At 44.1% G+C, this 23530-nt stretch overlaps 1 protein-coding gene across 15 annotated transcripts in view; it reads left to right on the forward strand.

Annotated features, from left to right (window-relative positions):
- The window catches only part of SORBS1 (sorbin and SH3 domain containing 1), a 238976-nt gene that overhangs the window by 34879 nt on the left and 180567 nt on the right, over positions 1-23530 (forward strand). Inside the window, exon 1 of one of the 15 annotated variants that reach the window (XM_079899520.1) lies at positions 2107-2441. The exons of the other annotated variants lie outside the window; for them this stretch is intronic. The gene's annotated coding sequence lies outside the window, so the exon portion shown is untranslated. Of the gene's footprint in view, positions 1-2106; positions 2442-23530 lie in introns of those variants that run through there. 15 annotated transcript variants of the gene reach the window in all.

Consider the following 23530-nt stretch of genomic DNA (forward strand, 5'->3'; position numbering starts at 1 on the left):
AAAAGACTTTTTACAAGATCCCCCAGGGGCGGACTTCATGAAATGTCACGTGCTCTGTATACATCAATAAAAGCTGTGTTAAAATGGAAAACATGCATATGTTAAGTAAGGGCTCAAGAAATATGTGTTGATTGACTAGACAAACAAAAAAGGGAATAATTAGGAGCTGGGAAGAAGAAAAGGGAGAAAAGGAGGCCCCTGTGGGTTGGATCTTGGGACCGTGGAAAAGCTTCCTCCCCGCTTCCTGTCTCTCTCTGACCTATAACCACACTGGGACCTGGCTCTGAGCTTTGAGGGCCTGGAAACTTGTCTTAAAGTTAGTGATGTGACTTCATACTTTTTTTTCTGGACAGCCCCAGTTTTCCCTTTTCTACCACTCTGAGGTCCTGCTGAATTCCAGATTCAGTGTTATTGGTGACCAGAAACAAGATAAAACTAGGGAAGTAAGGTTTGCCCTCTGTTAGGAGGACCTGAAGCATGGGAAGACTGGCTCAGAAACTTCCAGAGAAAGGATGATGAAAGAGTTAACTAGTCTCCATTTGTCTGCCTCTTAAGATGAAGAAGTCATCTGTAAATTAGGGCTGACCTGTTCAGTTGTGTGGACCAAGCTCTCTCTGTGTGCCATCCGCCTCTGCCTGCTGTGAAATATTAGCTGTATCTGAAGGTGTGGTGTGATCTTCAGTCCTCTCCCTCCATTCTTACCCTGTCATGGCTGTTTGGGGACTGGGAAGACAAGGGGTCGAGCAAAAGGGGGGATCTTAGCTCTGCGGTCTGGCACACAGTAGGTGTTTAATAAACATTCTTCCATCTCATCTGGTGCAGGACCCATCTGCGGTAAGTACATCAGATTCAGGGCCTGGATAGAACTGGAACTATCCTTTTTGTGTTTGTGTCTTTTTAACAGTAGGGTAGGTGGTATTTGGAATATTCAGGTTAGTATAATATATAAAAAACACTCAATATCTTTTTGTAGAAATGTCCATTTTAACACATTTTACAAAGAGTGAAAATCTGTTGGTCTCTGTTTAGCTGCCTACTACCCTTTCCCTAATTTGTAGAATCATAGCTTTAGATCTAATAGATTAGATCTGTCCTCAGTCTTACTGCAGTCTCTTAAGCCTCCCAGCATTTATTGCAAAATGCTGGTGGTGTTTTCATGCCCTGGCACTGCACAAGCATAATGTTTCATTTATTTTTAAATAACTTAAAACGTTTGTTTTATGAATCAAGGTATATTTTATCATTTAATTGGAAAGGGTTTGCCTCAGTATATTTAGGCATTTAAAGGCTTATTTTAGAAGCTAAAAATGTCTTTAAACTCCGTGTCTGGTAACTTACTTGGTGGTGGGGTCCGCTCAGCATTTGTCAGTTTGCTTTCCTTATTTTGTAGGAGATTGGGTGCTGACGTCACACAGTTGATTGGTTAGGTTTGTTATGTCTTTGATGTCTGCTGTTTGGTAGGCGGATGGGGGTGGGGTGGTGGAATCGCACATCCCTCTTGAACAGCCTTGGTAAGTAGGGCTGGGGGAGAAGACCAAGGCTATCAAGGCAGTGTCAGGTGGTGGCAACTTGACACTAGGCTTCCTCTTTAACAGCATTCTCCTCTTTATTTTTCCTTCTCTTTTCTTCTTGCTGTATATCCCTTGTTTCTCCTTACTTTCCTGCCCCTGAAATATTTTGTGTACATTGTTAGACGTTAGTGCATCTAGGCTTGTGGTAAAGAAGAGGGCTGTGCCTTCCTTCACTCCCCCTTCTGCTCCTCATATTTCAGACTTTATTTTGATAAACATTTTAGAAAATGTCCTTGGCCATGTCCCCATGCCTTGCCGCCTGTGTAAAGGTCAGTATGGGTATTGCAAAGAGGGTGATGGCTCAGAGGTCAGCAGCCTTTCCCAAAATGGATGTCAACTATTTGTGACTCCTCTTTTGGTGCTGGGGGGTGGGGGAGGCGGTGACTGTGCTAACCCTTGGTGGGGACTGGCAGGAGGTGGTGACTTTAAGCAGGGCCAGTGGCAGCACAGACTCACGTGCTGCTGAAGCCTGGCCAGCACCAGGTTCCTTGGTTTCCGCTGTGCCCACTGCTGACTCCGCCTTTCAGCTATTGTGTTTTGTCTTCTGAAGTGTCATTCATATTGGCCATTTAGTCTGTGCTGTTCCACAGCCTTGTCATCATTGGAATTACACAACTTGAACATTTTTGACCTTGTAAGGCTTTGTGGAAGAGACTAAATTCCAGATCACTCTGTACAGCAGGGGCTGACGCTTGGGTGAGATTGTTGCTTGGATTGATGGCCTTGGTCTCTGAAGGCTGTTGTGCAGTTGGTCTTGAGTGTATGTTGAACACATCCCAGAGGGAGCTGGTGCTGCATAGAAGACTGCTGGTGGGCATGAGCCCAAGGAAAGCTTGGGGATATAGACACCTGCTTCTTTCACAGCATACGGTATTTTTTCGATTTCCTGATGTAGGAAGGGAGGTTTGGGTTAATTAAGTGTATGGTAAACAGTCTCCTTTAGCTTGTTGCTTATCCTTGGTTTATTCCAAGCCAGTTTCAGGGGGTCTGTTCAGTAAATGCTTAAATTGGCTTTAACCATGATCATTTTGACATCTATGATAAATACGAAATAAACAAGGTCATGCATACCTTATTAGACAATTTTGAGTTTTCACCAACATATTCTTTAGATGATTTAGTCAGAAACTAGAATTATTTAACATTTTGACTTATGTATGCTTTATTTAACAAGTGCATGAAAATGCTTAATCATTTGCGTGAAAAGTTAAATGATTATTTTGTAATCTGTATTTCTTAAAGTTTTATACATTACTTTCTCATTGTTCCTGAATTTGTTGTCCTATACGTATAATATATAGAAATGTGGATAATGAAAGGAAGAAAAAAAGAAAAGTCAGTGGCCTGACATTCCTTCCCTCCCCACCTGAAAGCTCAGCGTCTCTGGTTAACCTTTACTTTGGGTGAGGGAGAGCTGAGCTGCAGCGTGGCAGGGTCCTGGCAAGGGCCAGGCAGGTGTGATTTCTTGATAGGTTTTGACTGGAAGGCATTCTTATGTGCTCAGCAGGTCTCCTCTCATAATGGCCATCCAGGCCACTCTTACATTACTGGGGAGGCAGCCTCCCTGGGGCCCAGGGAGGTTAAGTGACTTACCCTGGGTCACATAGTCGTGGAAGAATCCGGAATTGTTGTCTTTCTGCAGTGTGTTTTACACCAGGTTGCGTTGGCTCACCAAAGCCCTTACGCCCTTCAGTCTGGAGAAACCTATACCCCGTGTGGGGAGAGGTAGCTGAATATGGCTCACAGCACACATTTTGCAACCTAATGTGGGTTCCATTTCTAGCTCTGCTACTTATTAACTATGTGATCATGAGTGTGTTCCTGACCTCCCTCAGTCTGTTTCCGCACCTGCAGAGTGGGAACCATGCCTACCTTGTTAGGTTTTGAGGATCACCCCGGCTGTTCCAGGATGTAGCCACTGAATACATTGCAGATTGCAGCAGCGTTTTCCATGCTTTCAGAGTTCAAGCTGGGATGAGGCTGGAGTCATTCCTCTTTAACTGGTACTGAGGTAGGGAGAGCTGCAACAAATTCCATACCTGCCTGGATCTTCACTTCATTCAGCACTTGCCCTGTCAACAAACCAAGGCCCTGGGAGATGTGTACCCATTGGAGGAGGATGCCTGTGGGTTTAATAACTTGGGGGTTTTATCATCAGCCTTTATTGACCAAGTGATAATGGCAGAGGCAGATTGATTTTTTTTTTCTTTTAATTGGGACAGAAAGAGTTGTATGCTTCTCCAGGTAACCATGAGTCAAGACCTTGTGACTTATCTGTTCACACGCACAGCCAGCTGCACACAACCTCCTCTTCCCTTTACCCATCCCTGCTCAGCTGCCCTAGTATGATTCATTCCTCAAATATTTGAGGGCCCACTGTGTTCCAGGCACAGGGCCAAGTACCAGGGAAAGATACTGGGGAGCAGAAACAAACCTGGACCTTGACTCCATGGAGTTTATGGGGTTGTGGGGAAGGCAGACTCTAAGGGTAAAATTCTAATCATTGTAAGGCTATGAAGAACTACTTGGGGCCATGGGAACATTTTAGAGAGAGTTGACCCAAGTTGGGAGGCCAAGGAAGGTTCCCAAAGAAGGTTCCCAAAGAAGACGATTGAGTTGAGCTGAAAAAAGGCCAGGGGAATAGGTGGGTGAGATGGGTGACCTGACCTTTGCCACACCCTGAGCCTGCCACCCTCCCTTTCTCTCTCAATCTTTTGATCTTTTAGGAGGCAGTTAATCCTCCTGCGGTCAATCCTTCTGTAATTACAAATGTATGCTTTTTTTTTTTTTTAAATTTTGACCACACCACTTGGCTTTGCGGGATCTTAGTTCCCCGGCCTGGGATTGAACCCGGGGCCCCAGCAGTGAAAGTGCCAAGTCCTAACCACTGGACCGCCAGGGAATTCCCAAATGTATGTTATTTTTTTTTTAATTGCATAGTTTTCAGGGCAGAAACATACTATGGCGGCTACTTTGGGAGTTAATATAATCTACAAGCATTTGTTGAATGTCTACTGTGTGGCAGGCGCTATACATACATTGTCATTTAATCCTCTAAACAGCCCTGCCAGGTGAGTCTTACGGATGAAGAAACTGAGGCCCAGAAAGGCCATGTGACTTGGGTTTTGTCTCCTTTTAGTTAATGATGGGAAAGCTGGGATTTAAACCTTCTGGCACTGCCAAACCTGCCTATGCTCTCTTCTGCCTCTCCCTTTTGTAGATGGACTTTTGTGGCTTGATCTGAGGATCCAACCACCATCTCCATGTTGTGTCCATGGGAAAATGCAATCTGAGTTCCAGCCTTCCAGTTTATACATGAACTTGGTGCATAGCCCATTTATCAGTTGAGGATCGTTGTCTGTGTCAGGTCAGCATTGAGACTAAGTGGATGTGTCTTGAAGTGGGTTTAAAATTGTTTTTTCAGTTCAAATCCAGAATTAATGGAGGACAGTCTTAGAAATAGTCACTTGAGGTAAGTAACAATGGGCTGGATAAAAAGGAATGTCAATATCATTCCTGCTGCCAGCAGTGTCCCTGGGGGCCATGGGAAAAAAGAAATTGGTATGGGCTGGTAACTCTTTTTTTCCAACTTTATTTTATTTATTTATTTATTTATCTTTGGCTGCGTTGGGTCTTCGTTGCTGTGTGCGGGCTTTTTCTAGTTGTGGCGAGTGGGAGCTACTCTTCTTTGCGGTGCCCGGGCTTCTCATTGTGGTGGCTTCTCTTGTTGCGGAGCACGGGCTCTAGGCACGTGGGCTCAGCAGTTGTGGCTCGCTAGAGCCTGCAGGCTCAGTAGTTGTGGTGCACGGGCTTGCTCCGCAGCATGTGGGATCTTCCCGGACCAGGGATCGAAGCCGTGTCCCCTGCATTGGCAGGCGGATTGTTAACCACTGTGCCACCAGGGAAGTCCTGGGCTGGTAACTCTTAATTATTTAGAGTTAAGTCTTGGTGACTTTCCAGTGGCTTGTCAGTGATGGCTCTGGGTGAGGGTAACTCTGTCGGTCACTCCATCTCTCTGAACCTCAGTCTCTCTACCTATAAGATGGGATAATAATTCTGCTTTATCTACCTCAGCATTGCTATGAGATTCAAACGAATTATAGGACCTTAGGATTAGAAGGGGTATCCCTAAGATATTATATTTGAAAGTGTTTTGTAGGCCTAGGTAAATGCATGCCACACTTTTGTTGACTTACCATTATGGTTCATATTAACAGTGTAAAACACTGGTTCTCAAACTTTAGCTGTTTATTAGAATTACCTTCAGAGCTCATTAAGCTACAGGTTGTTGGGCTCCTCCTCCAGAATTTCTGATTCAGTAGCTCTAGAGTGGGACCAGAGGATTTGTATTTCTAATACGTTCCCACATAATGCTGATGTTGCTGGCCACCTTGCTCATGCCACTCAGATGTGCAGCTGCTTGGCTCTGCCGCTCCCTCAGGCCTAGGGAGAGACAGGTGAAACCCACTGACCCTTGGGGGATGGTGAGTGTAGATGTCAGTTCCAGACCATGTGGTAACCAGACAGAGTAAGTGGGCATTAGCCAAGTGGCTGTGATGTCTGGAGTTGGGTGGAAGCACTTCACTGTTTCCTTGGAATCCCTTAGGACTTGGTAGTCACCACTTCTCAGGGCTGTGGTGCGGGGGGCAGAAGGAACCTATTGCAGGGGGCTTTGGGCCAAACTTGGACAGTCCCATCCACATGGGTGAACTCCTCCATTCTTTTTTTTTTAATTTTAATTTTTTATTTACTTATTTTTTTGGCCGCTCTGTGCAGCTTGTGGGATCTTAGTTCCCCAACCAGGGATCAGACCCGGGCCCTGGCAGTGAAAGTGCTGAGTTCTAACCACTGGATCTCCAGGGAATTCCTGAACTCCTCCATTCTTGGGGCTGGCCCAGATCCACTCAAACTCAAGCCCTCTTTGGCTCCTGTAAAGAAATTCCCTTTCTTCTGATCTTCCAAGGTTGCAGTGGAGCGAGAGTCTCCGTGTTGGGCTGGGTGGTCATCATCACATTCTCTCTCGTGCTAAGAGATTTCCCACTGATTGTTCCAGCCTCTTTCTTCTCTCTCTTCACATGTGTGGTTTCTGCTTAAATCTCTTTCCTCATTGAGGCACCCAACCTTTTCCTAGTTACCCCCATGTCAGAAGAGGACAGGCCAGAACAGGCTAGCAGTAGTTCTCACATTTTTGGGGTCACATTGAGTAACGGGTTAAAGACAGAGATTCCCTGGCCATGCCCTCAAAGATTCTGATTTCTCAGGTCTAGAGAGATTGTAGGGGTTCTGATGCCAGAATCTGAAAACCATACTTAGGGAAATAACTAAAGAGATTTTGACTTGCTTTTCAGTCTGCTAGCATGTGATGAGCACCACTTTTACACTGACCACCCCAGAGCCCCTGCTTGGTCATCTGTCCCGCTTAGAGTCTCCCACCTTGGAATCTGTATTCCAGCCCCGAGAGAGACAAAGCCGTGGGGCTGGAAGGGGAGGGGGTTTGCTTAATGGTTACTTTCTTGGTCGACCAACAGATGACCTGACCTTTGGTTTCTCTGAGAAGAAAACCTCAGGGTATCTGTTTTGCCCTCTAAAAGAGGTCTTTCACCTCGAGTGTATTTCCCAGTGCAAGGTCTGGGTGACCTTTGTAGCCCATATTTGCTCCATTCTCACAACTTTTTGTGACTGAAAATGGTTTTTAAGATTTTTCTTTTCCTTTATATGGCTGGCTGACTAGCTGTCACTGGGCTGATTTTTATCTCAAACTATATTGTAAGCATCCTCGAAGTTAAGATGTCTGCATGGTGCTGGGCATACAGATGTCTAATGGTGGGATAGGTAGGTTTACCATGATGCTTCTGGGCTGGATTGGGCTGGGCTGGCCACTGCTTGATCCTTACACAGATCTCAAAACCATGACAGTAAGGGTCTAAAACTGGCTTGATCTCTACTGTGTCTCTTAGCTGGAAAGTCATTTTTAGTACAGGCCCTTGAGGATTACCGTCACCAAATAGTACTTCCAAGGAAAGAGCCCAAGGCAACTGAAGACCAAGGTTTTCACCCAAAATAGACCAGCATCAGGAAGGGAGCTGGTCAGACAACTCTTCCACTGCATCAGCGGTTGGCAGAGGCTCCTGGCTATGACAGAGTCAGCTGGGCATCCACCAAGGCAGCGTATTACTCATAAGGCTAGTTGAGCGTGTATGAGTTTTTGTGTATGAGGGAGAAGAGAAGAAGCCCTTACTTCAGACACCATTCTTCCTGTGTCTCCCAAGGGTATACTTTTGTCCCCTTAAATGTCGCTTGTTTCTTGTTTTTTCCACATAATAGTCAATGTTCAAGATTGTGGAGAGGAAAATTCAGGAACCGGCTAAAAAACCCAGTTTTCAGAAGGGTCTGGGCAGACTCTCAGCATTTTGTCAAGGGCTCTTCTAGTCTGCATCCCTTCTGTGGTGTCATGCCCGCTCCCTCCGGCAAGATTGCTGGGTGCTTGGCCCATTTTTGCTCTCAGTCTAAAGTAACTTCTCGGTTCATTCTAGTCCTTTTTAATCTGTGGCTTATTGCATTTGGGTTACTCAATTTAAAGCGAGAACATGGAATCGATTCAGTAGAACCACAGACCCAAAGACAGAGCTGTGAGAGTCCTTCCTGGAGAGCCAAACTGGCCCACAGAGATCTCGCAGCCATGTGCTGCCAGGGTCTTAAGCCCAAGTACCCCACTTCTGGATTTAATATTCTTCTCCATACCCTGAACTGCCATTGCAGAGATCCTGGTTTCCCTCCGCTCCTCCACCTGGCCACCTGGCCACCTGAAATGTGGCCAGTAGAGAAAGAAGGGTTTCCAGGGCTGAGGCCAATGGAACCATTTAAGTTCGAGGAGACCGATGAGGAAAGGGTTGGTATTCAGATTGCATTTTCAAATGGGCTGGGAATAACACTGGCTGTGAAAACATTATCAAAAATCTGCAAAATCAACATTCTTTCTTCCTGGTAAACATGAAAGCTCGGCAGCTGCACCTCCCGCTCACGTGTTGGGCCAACTGCTGTTCGGGACATCATGCCTCCCTTGGCAGTGCATGGGATCTGACTGGAGCCAGGGTTGGCATTCCAGCTCTCGCTGTGTGGATCAGGGCGTTTCAGGGCTCTCAAAAGCTGGACCAGTCGGGTTGTCCTTGGACTTAAGCTGGGGCATATACCCATCTGTCCAGGGTTGCATGGACCCTTTGATACGGCTGTCCGTCACTAGTCAGGTTTTGCCGAGTCAAGACCCAATGCAGGCAGAAGAACTGATCCTAGTCAAAGGTGATTTGGGGGTGACTTCTTTTCCACCAGAATCCTTACCCTCTTAGTCACCTCATAACCTCTGTTATACAAGAGAATTTTGTTTATTTCAGAGAATCGGCCCACACACAGGTTTGAAGCCAGTCCAAAAGGAACATTTGCCACTGTATAAAAACTTACCTTCCTGCTCTTTGAGAACTGAACTGCCCGTTTTAGTCGCCCCTCCACACCCCCTCCCCCAGTTTCCTATATCATTTGCAGAAAACTTACTGTATGGGAATTTACTGGTTTATTTCTCAGAAACAGAGCAATTGCCTGACTTTCTTCAGGAGATACTTGGGGAAGGCAGAGCTCCCTCATTTACGCTCTTCTCTTTCTTTAAAAATTTTTTCATGTATCTTCATAGGGAAAATGGCTTGGTACTGTTACCAAGAAGAATGCACCAGTGATTAAGAACCAGTATGAGTTGTGCAAGCCTGTCAAACGGAATATACTCCTTTCTTGACATGAACTCAGGGAAGTGCAGTAGATACTCTATCTATTGGGTACATGACCCATGTGTGATCTCAGGGAAGCATCTAAGGGGAAGGATCCCATTAGGAGCCTAAAGCTAAAACGGGAAGTGAGGGCTGGGTGATAAGGCCTCAGGTGGATTCACTGCTGGCTGGATTACCAGCTCAGATTTGTATTTTCTGTGTGGGAAGCCTCTGTGGCAGACCTAGGATTGTGCCTAGGCCTGTCCTGGTCGAATATTTTTTTATCAGACACTTGGAGCTGTGGAAGTCAGCCATGGGAAGTATGCAGATCTCTGAGGGCTGGAAGAGAGAACTTATATTTCAAAGAGTGATTGGGACCCAGAAAGTTCTTTTAAGATGTATCCAACATCTGGGTTACAAAAGTCCTATAGGTATAGGATGGGGGGGTGTAACCTGATTTTAGAAGAAGCTCTTGCAGGGGAAAAAAGACTGAAGACATTTTGGATGATGAGAAAAAGAGGCAGGTCCTTCTCAGAGGGATGGAGGAGTAGGTGGTGGTTTAGCTCGATGCCCTGATAGTTATAGGTTTGCCTTCTGGATCTACTGATGCCCCCACTGGAGGCGGTGCTGGGCTGCGGGCATGACCCTTCCTCCTGCAGGTCCCCAGGGGAAGTGTGAGTTGGCTTTGACTTCAGTCCTCCTCCCTGGCCTCTCTGGGAAACCATCCCCTTGCCCACACAAGGCCTCTTCTACGTCTATACTGGCTTTTCCAGGCAGGGGTCAGAGCTCTTATTTCTGAGGGTTTCCTAGTCAGGCCATGTGCCCTGGGGCTACAGCTGCCTTGTTTTGTTTTGTTTTGTTTTTAAAAAAAAAAGAGGTACGGGGACCTTAGAAAATGGATGAATGGAATACTTTGTGTTCTTTTTTTTTTTTTTTTTTTTTTTTTGCGGTACGCGGGCCTCTCACTGTTGTGGCCTCTCCTGTTGTGGAGCACAGGCTCCGGACGCGCAGGCTAAGTGGCCATGGCTCACGGGCCCAGCCGCTCCGCGGCATGTGGGATCTTCCCGGACCGGGGCACAAACCCGTGTCCCCTGCATCGGCAGACGGACTCTCAACCACTGCGCCACCAGGAAAGCCCTGTGTTCCTGTTTTAAACTTAAAGACCATTCTATTGTGCAAATGCAAAAAGTAATAAGAATATGATTTCAGTTCCATATTCCATCGGGTTGAGGGTGTCAGGGGAAAAGTATAGGTGTGAGAGGATGAAACAAGAAAGTGGGGTGGAGTGGGGAGGAGAGCTAGTGACAGGTGGGTGGGGAGAGAGAAGCGAAGACATGCATGGGAAGAAACAAGACACACAGGGAGAGAGTCAGAAAACATAATTTGAGGTGAAACCAATTTCCAGTAAGGCTTCCACCCCACTGCTGCAATTTGATGTCTAAGAATACTGAAAATCACAATACCCTATCCAAAAAGTATTTTTTTCTTTGTAAATACACCATGTAGTCAAAATATGACAGCCTGGCATGCCTATCCTAATATATAGAAAAGCTTGATATTGACTGATGATATACGAAGGGAAGGCCCAAGTTATTTAATACTTTAATGAATAAAATATTCCTTCCCCAAAATCAAACAGAAACCTTATGGTCATTGGATGACTCCAAAGAGTTAAAAAAAATTCTTCTTATTGATACATGTATGTATACATATACACATATATAAAAAGAAACTACCTCCAAATCATCCAGTGATTCTCTCTGGATGATGATTTTATAACTATTTATTTTAAGTTGGGAAATAAAATACATACATCCAAGGTATCCTAGCCCTGTTCCCTCTTTTCTTCTTTTTACAATTCGTAGTTTTGTGTTTTTTAAACATCTTTATTGGAGTATAATTGCTTTATAATGGTGTGTTAGTTTCTGCTGTATAACAAACTGAATCAGCTATACATAAACACATATCTGCATATCTCCTCCCTCTTGCGTCTTCCTCCCACCCTCCCTATCCCACCCCTCTTGGTGGACAAAAGCACCGAGCTGATCTCCCTGTGCTATGCGGCTGCTTCCCACTAGCTATTTTACATTTGGTAGTGTATATATGTCCATGCCACTCTCTCACTTCGTCCCAGCTTACCCTTCCGCCTCTCCGTGTCCCCAAGTCCATTCTCTACGTCTGCGACTTTGTCTTTATTCCTTTGTCTTTATTCCTGTCCTGAAGAAAAACGTTCTTCAGAACCTTTTGTTTTTTAAGATTCCATATGTATGTGTTAGCATACGGTATTTGTTTTTCTCCTTCTGACTTAATTCACTCTGTATGACAGTCTCTAGGTCCATCTACCTCACTACAAATAACTCAGTTTCGTTTCTTTTTATGGCTGAGTAATATTCCGTTGTATATATGTGCCACATCTTCTTTATCCATTCATCTGTCGATGGACACTTAGGTTGCTTCCATGTCCTGGCTATTGTAAGTAGAGCTGCAATGAACATTGTGGTACGTGACTCTTTTCTTTTTTTTTTTGGCGGTACGCAGGCCTCTCACTGTTGTGACCTCTCCCATTGCGGAGCACAGGCTCCGGACGCGCAGGCTCAGTGGCCATGGCTCACGGGCCTAGCCGTTCCGCGGCATGTGGGGTCTTCCCAGACCGGGGCACGAACCCATGTTCCCTGCATCGGCAGGCGGACTCTCAACCACTGTGCCACCAGGGAAGCCCCACATGACTCTTTTTGAATGATGGTTTTCTGAGGGTATATGCCCAGTAGTGGGATTGCTGGGTCGTATGGTAGTTCTGTTTTTAGTTTTTTAAGGAACTTCCATACTGTTCTCCATAGTGGCTGTATCAATTTACATTCCCACCAACAGTTCAAGAGGGTTACCTTTTCTCCACACCCTCTCCAGCATTTATTGTTTGTAGATTTTTTCATGATGGCCATTCTGACTGGTGTGAGGTGATACCTGACTGTAGTTTTGATTTGCATTTCTCTAATGATTAGTGATGTTGAGCATTCTTTCATGTGTTTGTTGGCAATCTGTATATCTTCTTTGGAGAAGTATCTATTTAGATCTTCTGCCCATTTTTGGATTGGGTTGTTTGTTTTTTTGATATTGAGCTGCATGAGCTGCCTGTATATTTTGGAGATTAATCCGTTGTCACTTGATTCATTTGCAAATATTTTCTCCCATTCTGAGAGTTGTCTTTTCGTCTTGTTTATGGTTTCCTTTGCTGTGCAAAAGCTTTGAAGTTTCATTAGGTCCCATTTGTTTATTTTTGTTTTTATATCCATTTCTCTAGGAGGTGGGTCAAAAAGGATCTTGCTGTGATTTATGTCATAGAGTGTTCTGCCTATGTTTTCCTTCCTCTAAGAGTTTTATAGTGTCTGGCCTTAAATTTAGGTCTTTGATCCACTTTGAGTTTATTTTTGTGTACGGTGTTAGGGAGTGCTCTAATTTCATTCTTTTACATGTAGCTGTCCAGTTTTCCCAGCACCACTTATTGAAGAGACTGTCTTTTCTCCGTTGTATATTCTTGCCTCCTTTATCAAAAATAAGATGACCATATGTACGTGGGTTTATCTCTGGGCTTTCTATCCTGTTCCATTGATCTATATTTCTGTTTTTGTGCCATTACCATACTGTCTTGATTATTGTGGCTTTGTAGTATAGTCTGCAGTCAGGGAGCCTGATTCCTCCAGCTCCATTTTTCTTTATCAAGATTGCTTTGGCTGCTCGTGGTCTTTTGTGTTTCTATACAAATTGTGAAATTTTTTGTTCTAGTTCTGTGAAAAATGCCATTGGTAGTTTGATAGGGATTGCATTGAATCTGTAGATTGCTTTGGGTAGTATAGTCATTTTCACAGTGTTGATTCTTCCAATCTAAGAACATGGTGTATCACTCCAACTGTTTATATCATCTTTAATTTCTTTCATCAGTGTCTTATAGTTTTCTGCATACAGGTCTTTTGTCTCCTTAGGTAGGTTTATTCCTAGGTATTTTATTCTTTTTGTTGCAGTGGTAAATGGGGGTGTTTCCTTAATTTCTCTTTCAGGTTTTTCATCATTAGCGTATAGGAATGCAGGAGATTTCTGTGCATTAATTTTATATCCTGCTACTTTACCAAATTCATTGATTAGCTCTAGTAGTTTTCTGGTAGCATCTTTGGAATTCTCTCTGTATAGTATCATGTCATCTGCATACAGTGACAGTTTTATTTCTTCTTTTCCGATTTGGATTCCTTTTATTTCCTTTTTTTCTCTGATTGCTGTGGCTAAAAATTCCAAAAGTATGTTGAATAATAGTGGTGAGAGTGGGCAACCTTGTCTTTTTCCTGATCTTAGTGGAAATGGTTTTAGTTTTTCACCATTGAGCACAGTGTTGGCTGTGGGTTTGTCATATATGGCCTTTATTGTGTTGAGGTAAGTTTCCTCTGTGCCTACCTTCTGGAGAGTTTTTATCATAAATGGGTGTTGAATTTTGTCAAAAGCTTTTTCTGCATCTATCGGTATGATCATATGGTTTTTCTCCTTCAGTTTGTTAATATGGTTTATTTCATTGATTTGCACATATTGAAGAATTCTCGCATTCCTGGGTTAAACCCCACTTGATCATGGTGTATGATCCTTTTCATGTGCTGTTGGATTCTGTTTGCTAGTATTTTGTTGAGGATTTTTGCATCTATGTTCATCAGTGATGTTGGTCAGTAGTTTTCTTTTTTTGTGACATCTTTGTCTGGTTTTGGTATCAGGGTGATGGTGGTCTCGTAGAATGAGTTTGGGAGTGTTCCTCCCTCTGCTATATTTTGGAAGAGTTTGAGAAGGATAGATGTTAGCTCTTCTCTAAATGTTTGATAGAATTCTCCTGTGAAACCATCTGGTCCTGGGCTTTTGTTTGTTGGAAGATTTTTTTTTTTAATTTACTTTTGGCTGTGTTGGGTCTTCATTGCTGTGTGCAGGCTTTCTGTAGTTGCGGTGAGCGGGGGCTACTCTTCATTGTGGTGTGCAGGTTTCTCATTGTGGTGGCTTCTCTTGTTGTGGAGCATGGGCTGTAGGTGTGTGGGCTTCACTAGTTGTGACTTATGGGCTCTAGAGCGCAGGCTCAGTAGTTGTGGTGCACGGGCTTTGTTGCTCCGCAGCATGTGGGATCTTCCCGGACCAGGGCTGGAACCTGTGTCCCCTGCATTGGGAGGCGGATTCTTAACCACTGCGCCACCAGGGAAGTCCATCTTTTAGTTTTACTGATCTTAGCTATTGTTTCCTTCATTTCTTTTTCATTTATTTCTGATCTGATCTTTATGATTTCTTTCCTTCTGCTAACTTTGGGGTTTTTTTTTTCTTTCTCTAATTGCTTTAGACGTAAGGTTAGATTGTTTATTTGAGATGTTTCTTGTTTCATGAGGTAGGATTATATTGCTATAAACCTCCCTCTTAGAACTGCTTCTGCTGCATCCCGTAAGTTTTGGGTCGTTATATTTTCATTGTCATTTGTTTCTAGGTATTTTTTGATTTCCTCTTTGATTTCTTCAGTGATCTCTTGGTTATTTAGTAGTGTATTGTTTAGCCTTCATGTGCTTGTATTTTTTACAGATTTATTCCTGTAATTGATACCTACTCTCATAGCACTGTGGTTGGAAAAGATACTTGATACGATTTCAGTTTTCTTAAATTTACCAAGGCTTGATTTGTGACCCGACATATGATCTATCCTGGAGAATGTTCCATGAGCACTTGAGAAGAATGTGTATTCTATTGTTTTTGGATGGAATGTCCTGTAAATATCAGTTAAGTCCATCTTGTTTAATGTATCATTTAAAGCTTGTGTTTCCTTATTTATTTTCATTTTGGTTGATCTGTCCATTGGTGAAACGGGGTGTTAACGTCCCCTACTATGATTGTTTTACTGTCAATTTCCCCTTTTATGGCTGTTAGCATTTGCCTTATGTATTGAGGTGCTCCTATGTTGGGTGCATAATTATTTACAATTGTTATATCTTCTTGTTGGATTGATCCCTTGATCATTATGTAGTGTCCTTCTTTGTCTCTTGTAATAGTCTTTATTTGAAAGTCCTTTTTGTCTGATATAGGAATTGCTACTCCAGCTTTCTTTTGATTTCCATTTGCATGGAATATCTTTTTCCATCCCCTCACTTTCAGTCTGTATGTGTCCCTAGGTCTGAAGTTGGTCTCTTGTAGACAGCATATATATGTGTCTTGTTTTTGTATCCAATCAGCTAGTCTATGTCTTTTGGTTGGAGCATTTACATTTAAGGTAGTTATGGGTATGTGTGCTCCTATTCCCATTTTCTTAATTGTTTTGGGTTTTTTATTGTAGACCTTTTCCTTCTCTTGTGTTTCCTGCCTAGAGAAGTTCCTTTAGCATTTGTTGTAAAGCTGGTTTGGTGGTGCTGAATTCTCTTAGCTTTTGTTTGTCTGTAAAGGTTTTAATTTCTCCATCAAATCTGAATGAGATCCTTGCTGGGTAGAGTAATCTTGGTTGTAGGTTTTCCCCATTCATCAGTTTAAGTATGTCCTGCCACACCCTTCTGGCTTGCAGAGTTTCTGCTGAAAGATCAGCTGTTAACCTTATGGGGATTCCCTTGTATTTTATTTGTTGTTTTTCCCTTGCTGCTTTTAATATTTTTTCTTTGTCTTTAATTTTTGATAGTTTGATTAATATATGTCTTGGCCTGTTCCTCCTTGGATTTATCCTGTATGAGACTCTCTGTGCTTCTTGGACTTGACTATTTCTTTTCCCATATTAGGGAAGTTTTCAGCTATAATCTCTTCAAATATTTTCTCAGTCCCTTTCTTTTTCTCTTCTTCTTCTGGGACCCCTTTAATTCGAATGTTGGTGCATTTAATGTTGTCCCAGAGGTCTCTGAGACTGTCCTCAGTTCTTTTCATTCTGTTTTCTTTATTCTGCTGTGCAGTAGTTATTTCCACTATTTTATCTTCCAGGTCACTTATCCGTTCTTCTGCCTCAGCTATTCTGCTATTGATTTCTTCTAGAGAATTTAAAATTTCATTTATTGTGTTGTTCAGCGTTGTTTGTTTGCCCTTTAGTTCTTCTAGGTCCTTGTTAAACGTTTCTTGTGTTTTCTCCGTTCTGTTTCCGAGATTTTGGATCACTTTACTATCATTAATCTCAATTCTTTTTCAGGTAGACTGCCTGTTTCCTCTTCATTTGTTTGGTCTGGTGGGTTTTTACTTTGCTACTTCATCTGCTGTGTATTTCTTTGTCTTCTCATTTTGCTTAACTTACTGTGTTTGAGGTCTCCTTTCTGCAGGCTGCACGTTCGTAGTTCCCGTTGTTTTTGGTGTCTGCCCCTCGTGGGTAAGGTTTGTTCAGTGGGTTGTGTAGGCTTCCTGGTGGAGAGGACTGGTGGTGCCTGTGTTCTGGTGGATGAGGCTGGATCTTGTTTTTCTGGTGGGCAGGACTCCGTCTGGTGGTGTATTTTGGGGTGTGTGTGACCTTATGATTTTAGGCAGCCTCTCTGCTAATGGGTGGGGTTGTGTTCCTCTCTTGCTAGTTGTTTGGCATAGGGTGTCCAGCACTGTAGCTTGCTGATCATTGAGTGCAGCTGGGTCTTAGCATTGAGATGGCGATCTCTGAGACAGCTTTTGCTGTTTGGTCCACCAGAGACCTCCTGGCCCCACAAAATATCAATGTCTTGAACTCTGTTCTCCCACCTCAGAGGCACAGGCCTGACACCCGGCTGGAGCACCAAGACTTTATCAGCCACCCAGCTGGTCTTCCTAAAGCTGGGCCGCCTGCAGCAGCCTGACCAATGGAATATTCAAATTGGAAATGTTGCCTTAGCACTGGGTGCTAGAGGAGATCTCCATCGCTCCATACCAGAAATACAAAAGGATGGACAGCTCCTCTAAGCTGGGGTTTTCATGAATGTGAAGTGGCTGCTCCACTGTCCCTTTCCCTGTCTCCCAGCTGAAGCAGAGGACTCTGAGGCTTTAGAACAGGGCAGTGCTCCTCAACATTGTCGAGGTCATCAAAAATGAGGGAAGTATGAGAAATTCTCACAGCCAAGAGGAGCCTCTGGAGACGTGAAGACTGAATGTAATGCTGTATGAAATCAGCAATGTTGGGGAAATTTTCTCGACTTTCCCAGAATGCTAGTCCGTACTGCAGAGAGTTATGTAGTAAGGCTAATTATTGACAATGTTCTGAAAAGGTAACAACACCAATAAACTTTTCTGGACTTGCAAAGGAAAAAGAGAAAACAGCTGGCTCTGCTGGCAGTCGAGCTTCCAGAGCTAACTGGCATGCCATCTGCTCGCAGCAGAGTGGGAACCATGGTTCACGTGTCACACCACCGTTCGTGTTAAGAAGGTTGCCCCAACAAGCCTGGGCAACTTCGCTTCCGTGCAGGTTGCTGGGGGGAGGGGTGGCGGCAGCAGCATCCCCAGTGTGTATATCGTTTTTCCGAACTCCATCTGCTCCAATTTGTAGTTTTTATCAAATTTACACATGCATATAGTTTCAAGAATCAAACAGTTCTCCAGGAACACCCTCTCCTGCCTCCCTTCCCCCTACCTGCCATCCCCTGTGGCAGTCACTTAAAAATCATAGCTGATTCTTTTGGTGTTTACTTACACGTTTTTCAATAGCTTGCATGTTTTGCTACTCTGGGGTATTATCTATTGGCTCCTCCTGAGGATTTTGCTCTCCTCCCCCTCCCCATGCGCTGTGCCCCAACCCCCTTATCTTTGGAGGAAGAAAAATCCTGTCTTCTGCAGAAGTCAGGAGTGTCATGCCTTATCCTAGAGGGACATGGGGGTCCCTACGTGGAATAACATGCACATCTTTTGGTCTTTTGTGATCTTGCCAATAAGACTTTAAAGTCTGTCCAAAATTCTAAGCTGTAGGTTTGAATTAGACCGTGTGTTGTTACCAGCTCTGTGGACCAACCATAACCAAGGGCCCGTTAGAAGCTGGATTGAATTAGGACGTCTTCTGGATATGGTTTTTTGGGACCAAATGTCAACTTATTTTGTTGTCCTTTGCCTCTATCGTAGAATGTAGAAAAAGTACACTGTCCCAGTTAATTGCAGGCCATTGTTTGCTGGACTTGGTTATCTTGGGGGTCCTAGGAGGCCCCTTTCTTGACCTCTCAGCTCCAGGACGCTCTTAAGGAGATGGCTTCTGCTTATATTTGACCAGTGATGTCCAGGGTTTGTGGGAAAGTGGCAGAGCTGCCTGTGTCTTGGGGACCCAGAGGGATCTATATTAAATCCTAAAAGTGCCACCTTTTCCAGAAAAGCTGCTGCAGTCCAGTCTCAGGATAGGGCATGTGGACTCTACTCTGAGTCTCAGCATTCCACTTTGTTTCCAGAGCCACCCACAGACATCTCTGAATTCTTTGTCCATTCCTAGAGGACATGCTTCTGGGCTTACCTGTCTCCTCCGGGCTCAGGAGTGACTCCCATCTCTTGCCCTTTGCCTCTATCTGTGGCCCTTCTGAGTTCTGGAGAACTCATGCCAGTGATCTTGCCATCTTTCTCGTTAATGAGGAATGAGGGAAGGCAACAGGGCAGCACCTTCTGAAATGAAGGCTGAATTTTAAAGTTGTGAGGGACCTTGGAAGCCACATGGTTTGTATAACTCTGCTTGCATACCTCCGGCAGTGAGACTCTCACTGAAGGAGCCACCCTTTTCCAGTGATGGGTGCTCATCTCTTGGAAAGTTCTTTCCTGCTGAACGGACATCCTTGTCTGGGATGCCCCTCCACTAAACAGATGAGGACAGCCTTGAAACTAGTCAACAAATTATTCTTCCTGTTTTTCTGGCCTAAGTGGTATCGAAAATGGTTTTAAGAGGCAGCCATAAAAGATGCTGGTAAAAACTCATGTTTTCTAAGCACCGAGCGTGTTGCCAGAGAGGTTCAGTTTTGTTTTTCTTTATCGTTATGATTTTGATTTATTTGCATCTGATAGAATGGTATCAGTGACATGGGGAATAATTACATCTCTTTTGAAATTCTACCCTGGAGCCCCACCAGGAACTGACCCAGATTCGTGCCAAGGAACACATCGTAGGCTTTGGGTTTTTTAAAATGTGTACTTAAAACACTCTTTTGAAATGCTAGACTTTTTGATACTTAAACAGCATTGTTTTAATGGGTGGAGTTCTTTTTTGATCCTCTAAGTTTAAATTTCTTAGCTCAGGGGTGGCCATAGTGACCATCCTGTATTGTGCGTTCAAGAGGCCTCTGAGAGGCAAGCCCTGCACACGCGTGTGTGCGTGTGTGCACGTGCACTTGTCTCCCTTTTGTCAACCAGTTCTAAACTTTTCTTGATTCTTACTGCTTTTACTGAATCTTCAGGAATGCTGGCCATTTTAGGAAAGCCATGTGACATAATTCTTTAAATAAATAAAAATTATTTGACTTAGAGCAACTGGCAGCAATAAATCAACATGGTTGGATTATCATTTCCTTTGAGATTTCCTTTGTTTTCCCAGCTTTATATGACGAACATGTATTACTTTTATATTAGAGGAAATTATTTGGGAAAGCATGGCTGCTTCCAAACTTATTCTTAATCTGCCAATGAGGTTACAAGGTGGAGGATACAGGAGGGGATAACGGATTGGAACATAGGGATGTTGGGAGCCAGGGCTGCCATGGGAACTGTTATTGGCAGTCTTTTTTACCATCAAAAATGCCTCTTTTATTTTTATATGTATTTATTTTTCTTCTAAATGCCCCTTGCTTTGAAAGATTTCATCTAACCCAACATTGTATTTGTTAAATAGTAATTCCTCCATTGTTGATCAGTCAAAGACTAACTGCCTATTGGAGAGTTACTGGGTTACTTTATGGAGTTGGTGCTGTTCCAGCGGAGGGTAGAGACATGTAATATTTGAGTTGGCCCTTCGTTAGGCACTCATCTATGTTCTCCACCTTCATTGCTACCTAAGGTGGGACTTTCTGAGCTGAGGACCCAAGGTTGGGGTTCTGCAGTTAGAGCTCTTCTGTATTTTGGGCTCAAGACGTGTATTCCCTCTGGCACTGGTATTTCTCCCCAACAAACCTGCCTTGATTTTGTTTTTAAATGCAACATCTAAAAAACCACAAAACCAGTAGTACAGTAAGGCTTCATGGCTGTGCTAACCTTTTTCTGCCTCATCCTTCATCATCCTCATCATGGTAATAATAGTTGGTATCAGTTGAGTTCGTGCTTAAGGTGTACCGGATACATGTTAAATGTCTACATAGATGATCTCATTTGACCCTCATAATTCTTCCTCTGTGAAGCAAGGACTGTTAATTAGCCCCCGCATTTTACTGATGGGGAAGCTGAGACTCAGAGGTTGAGTAATTTGTCCAAGGTCATGAGGCCAAAGAACAGCAAAGCCAGGACTTGAGTTGCTTCCCATCTCTTACACCTTCCTTTAATCTCTTTCTTCTTTAATCCTTGCTTTACAGACCAAGACCTCAGCTTCGGATCTTCTTCACATCCCAACACATCACCTTGTTGTGTACCTGGAATTAGTTGATTCTCTCTTCACAGTTCCCCAGTAGGGGAAGAATCCACAAAGTTTTCATTAGATTCTCAAAGGGATCTATGACCCAATAAAAGTTAACGTAGACCACGTTCCACATGCTATCCTTGGAATGGAACTGAGGTCATCCTGTGGGAAGGGAAGCACCTCCTCTAGCATCCTCACTGTTCCAGAAGGAAGGGGTTTGAGGCTTTCTCTGCTGGAGAGCAGGAGAAAAAGAACTCTGGTGAATTGCACTGGAGGCACTAAATAGGCATTTCTGTGGCTGAGAAATGCCTCCTTGGATCCCTTAAGACCCCACCCTAACAGTGGGAAATTAAAAAGGACAGAACCAGATCCCAGCTCCAATTGCCACACATTCAGGAATAAACACACTCTATCCGGGCCCATCAGGGTGCAGGAGGAGGGCTTCTGGCACTGCGGCCGAGCCCGTGCATCCCAGGTGTCTGGACTCTTCCCCAGAAAAAGTGCAGTGATAATAACATTTATGTTGTAGGCATTGTGCTAAGCACTTACATGTATTACCTCTTTTAATCTTCCTCATAATCCTATGAGGTGTGGAGTGTTGTCATCCCTATTCTACAAATGAGGAAACTGAAGCCCTGAGATGTTTAATGACTTCCCTGTGGATATGCATTTAGAAAGTGGTTGGGTCTTTACATAGGATTTCAGTTGCACCCCAGGACCTGGAGTACCTCAGTTCTAGAGTACTGGACACCACCTGCATTGCTTAAAGATGGGAACGTGTACATGTAACGGGGTATTAGGTAGATACCAACCCCCAGAGCTGGTGATGAACCTGCTTGTCAAGGTGGTGGAGGAAGGGGAGGCTGCTCTTGGCTCCCCTTTTACAGAATCCTCCCCCATCCTTTTGGACCAGTTAGGTGCATCTGCGTGGAGTTTCTAAGTGTCCAAGCTTTGCAGGGCTCCCACACAGTTATCTCATCTGCATTTATCAGTAGGTGGGGAGTCAGACAATCTGGGCTTCCCCCCTGGTCCTGCCCGTCCAAGCTGTGTGACTTGGGGGGTCATTCAGGCTCTCCGAGTCTCTCTGCTCATTTGCAAACCAGGGAGTTTGAACTCTGGCCTTCATTAGGATGAGGAAGGGTCTCAGCACTGTGGGAGGAAGGCCCTGCCCTTAATGTGTCTTCATAAGCAAACGGCCTGCTCCAAGTACACTGTGCATGTTGTTCTGGTATTAAGATTAATGGGCCAGAAACCTACCTGTAAGTCTGGCCACGCTTGACAACTGTAGCTTTAGAAGGTACAGTGAGTATTTTCATAGAGCGATAGTGATCATCATAATTAAGATTTTCGGATCGTTTGTACTCCTCCTGTCTGCCTTTCTATTCTGTTCTCCACCTGTTCATGACCCCCACTGCAGGTATCCTTAAAATCAGAGAGCTGTGGAATATCAGTGCTGGAGAGGAACGCTGATCACCTATGGCCAGCCTTCTCATTTTACAGGCATGGAAATAGGCTCAGAGAGGAATAGCAACTTGCCTAAGGCCATTCTTGGTAGAGCCAGCATGTAGGTTGGCATTCTTTTTTTAAACATCTTTATTGGAGTATAATTGCTTTACAATGGTGTGTTAGTTTCTGCTTTATAACGAAGTGAATCAGTTTGGCATTCTTTCACTTGTGCCCTGCAGCTGTCCCTTATCTCTCCTCTTAACTTCCTTCACAAGCAGACAGAACTTCTCATCAGTTTTTACCTTGTATGGTTCTTATGGCCTGTACTTGCTTCCTTGAAAGCAGAGGCTGGGTCATTCTCATCATAGTTTCTCCCTCTTCCTCCTCACTGTCCCTGTGTGTGATGAACAAAGGAACAAGGCCATTGCAAAGCAGAGCCACCTCAGAAGTCCTTTATGGTGCTAGGCCCACTGTTCCACATATTCAGATCATTGTGACCTCTCCAAGCACCAGGATGAATCTCTGCTGTGGACAGAGACCTAGGAAATAGCCCTCTCCATATACTACTTTATCCCATTAATGTAGTGATGGATATTCACAGCCAGTGTGTTACCGGAAGCTCTTGGAAGCCAAGATGTGTTGGCTTCTTCATGGCTGTGCTGGGGCTGTCTCTCCAGCAGCGGTATAATCTGGGTATAGAGAGCATCTTGTCTGATCTGAGTGGTGACATTTAACTCTATCCCTTTGCCACATGGCACCGTGTTTATAGACTTTCTCCTCTTCTCTCTGTTAAACGTAATTGTTGTCTATTACTCAGCTTTCCCAGTTACCCTACCTTTTAAGGAGAATTTTCTCTTGGTTAGCTCAGTTCCTGGTCCTTTTCTATATAGAGGCAATGAGTGGAGGATGAGCTGGAGGGCGGGTCAGAGTTTGTGTGAGTGTGGATATGTGAATGCAGGTAAGGAGGGGCTGTATTTATATCTGAAAAGACCTAATACTTGTGTGTGAGAAGAAGGAACAGAGGCTAAAGGAAAGGAGAGGGAAAGTGTGTATGAGCTGGGAGTTGGGGAGAGTGGGAAGATGAAGAGAAGAGCCTTTAGAGGGTTAGCTGCTCTCTCTATATGGATAGCAAGTGGTAGAGAAGGAGCAGGGGTTTTAAAGACAGCTCCCAATGCATTAAGAATTTAATTCCTGGGCTTCCCTGGTGGCGCAGCGTTGAGAGTCCGCCTGCCAATGCAGGGGACACGGGTTCGTGCCCTGGTCTGGGAGGATCC

The sequence above is a fragment of the Stenella coeruleoalba genome, assembly GCF_951394435.1.
Source record: "Stenella coeruleoalba genome assembly, chromosome: 16".
Taxonomy (NCBI): Eukaryota; Metazoa; Chordata; class Mammalia; order Artiodactyla; family Delphinidae; genus Stenella; species Stenella coeruleoalba.